The sequence below is a fragment of the Myripristis murdjan genome, chromosome 17, assembly GCF_902150065.1.
Source record: "Myripristis murdjan chromosome 17, fMyrMur1.1, whole genome shotgun sequence".
Taxonomy (NCBI): Eukaryota; Metazoa; Chordata; class Actinopteri; order Holocentriformes; family Holocentridae; genus Myripristis; species Myripristis murdjan.
This window is the reverse complement of record NC_043996.1, coordinates 31,654,225-31,657,090: the sequence shown is the minus strand read 5'-3', so window position 1 is coordinate 31,657,090 and position 2,866 is coordinate 31,654,225.

Genomic DNA, 2,866 nt, shown 5'->3' with positions numbered 1-2,866 from the left:
GTCGGAAATCTGAAACACGATTCGACCAGGGGAGACAGGAAGGAGGAGTATGTCACGACCAGATGAAGCCTCCTGTTATTTTTGGAGTCAGTTTCATATTTATTTTTTCCCCCAATTTAATGGAGTCAAGTGAGTAAACATATAATTGAGCACGATGATGTGTTTTCAGTGTCCTGGACACAGTGTGTGTGTGTTTGTTTGTTTGGAGTTTATTTGACTCCAGGCTGTTTCAGCTGCAGACAACAGAAGAAATACCAACATTTTACACACAATTGTTTCAGCTGATTTGGACACTGAGGAACTAGAATATGACATTTGTAATCTACAAAAAAAAAAAAAAAAAACGTCCCTCACCTGGAACATGAACACACCTGTGGCAGTGTGAAAACCAGCCCAGTTTATATGAATTTTGAGACAAAAAACAAACAAACAAACAAAAACATAAGTCCTACAAGAACCTTGATGTATTAGGGGGTTGTGTTTTATTTAAAGGGCTGTTGAAGGTAGTGCAGACATAAATCTGGGTAACAGTTTTTTATTATAATAATTTTATGGAGGTTTATTAAATCGCTGCGGCCAGGTTGGTTAGTAAATTTGAAGGCAGCAGGAGGGTTAAGGCCATTTTGATGTGAACTAGCAGGGCAAACACAACAGTTACTGATGGCGTTAATTAAGGTTCACTTCCATCTTGGTGTAACGGAGCTGCAGGCCCTGGTGTCGTACATGCTGGCTCACTGGATTTGCTCAGTTACACCAGAATTTAACAGAATCTTAATTAACATCCTCAGTAATGCCTTTGTTCGCCCTGCTGTTTCACTAGCTAAGTCCAAAAGGCTGCTGTGAAAAAGGGCTATTGTTCAAAAAACGGTAAGAATTTAATCAGAAATCTGAAAGTGTCACCAGGAGACAAAAGCATCAAGCCTCTTATCTGTTTGAGTCTTTCAGAGCAGCAGGCAGGATAATTAGAAGGTGATGGTGTTTTGTTTTTTTCCCTCACTGATGTTGCAAATCCCCTGAATTCTAAAGACTGAATGATCCATCAAAGTCATCATTAAAGGTAAAATAGGATATGATATGATAAGAAGCTGATAACATGTTAAAGGTTCACTTGGTCCAGGTTGTTCTTACGGGAGCAAACAGCCTGCAGTCTTATGAGGGTGTGCAAACTATGAATAAATAACAGAACAATAATGATCACACTGAGGCAAAGACATGACTGTGAAATATAAATGACAATGTGCAGTGTATATAGACTAATAATAAAATGGTACCAGTAATGGAAGCAGCTTCTGGATGGCTGTTGCTTTTATTTTGGAAAACAAGCAGCACAGAGCGACTTTTCTGACTAAATGTCCTTCAAAATCACTTCACGGACAAAATCAAACTTTTTATTTGCTCCAGAACCAGAACCACCTGGCGTGCAAGTCATCGTGAAAAATGTGTTGTGTTATATGTTGTCTTGCTGTCTTCGTACCAAAGACAAATTTCCATTTTTATGAATTTTAAATGGACAGTACAGTAGTCTGAGTCTGAGTCTGAGTGTGAAAAAATGCAAAACTCCAACACAAAGGCAGCAGCTGGGTCCATACTCGCCACACAGCTCCCACGTGTCCAGTCCAGACCCAGAGGGAGTCAGAAGTGGGTTGTTGGAGTTCGGAGCTGCTGAGGAGGCCGTGAAGGCATCGTGGGTCCTGGAGGAGAAGCTGCTGTGATGAGGGATGGCAGGCAGGACATGTGACTGGGCTCGGGGAGCATGTGACAGCAGCTCCAGCCTGTCCTCCTCAGGGCTTGGTGGTCAGGTATGTGGCTCACCGACCACAGACATGATGTGTTGTGAAAAGTGCTGGAATGAGCCGGAGACCCTCAGCTCAGCGCTGGGCTCCCCTTTTACAGCCCCTGAAGAGAAGGGAGCGCCCAGTAAAACACAGGGTGAAGTCTGACTGCCAGCTGTTCACCCGTTTATCAAGGCCAACAAAAATGTTGAATATCAACATGGTGTAACATGAAGATAAACATGGTGTAAATCACCAGTGCTGCCTGATGCTCACCCATCACAGAAATATCATATCAGTGATATGAGCCAATATGAAAACTTCTGTAGCCGGCTCAGTCAGTGGTAACGTGAAAGTAGACAAACCAATAAATCTGTTGATACCAAGCTTAAAGGTCAGCTACATTTTGGCGAGAGAAAAACGAACATGGCCGTTTTCAGACCTCCAGATTTCTGAATGAAAAAAAACCCTCAAAAACTCTGAGAATAAAGTCAAATTTATGAGGAACAACAGTGAAAACCAGTTTGTTCTCCTCCTGTGGGATCCAGTCAGGAGGAAATCCTGCTGGTTTGAGTCCAGAATCCCAATCTCCTCCTCAGCATCTGGACTCTGAAGAGACGTTGCTGTGACTTGGGCCGATTCAGAAGAAAACAATCTGCTGATTCTGGACTCAAATCAGCAGGATCTCCTTGTTACTAAAAACTGACAAAACCGACAGCGGCGTGAAATGCATCACGTAAGGCAGGGGGACGAGGTTGAAACGTGAGAGATGTGAGATTAAGACTATTTTCAGAAGCTCTTATTATTATTTTTTGTTCATTTTGGGGGATGTTTGCCTGGTGATGCTCTCCAGCTGAAGGGCACAATTTACGCTTCTTCTTATCCCGCGGCACATCAGTGGTCACAGTCAGTGTTTGCCAGGGTTCGGCTGGTGACCGGAGGGAGTGTCCCACCCAGGCTGGTGAGCGCCGTGGGCCAAAGGAAGCTTCCAGGCCCGGATTAGGCTCAGGGTTTGGTTTGTTGACCGGACAGATTTAGGGTTGGACCAGAGCGTTCTGAGCTTTAGGAACAGGTTTCAGGTCCAGACGAGGATT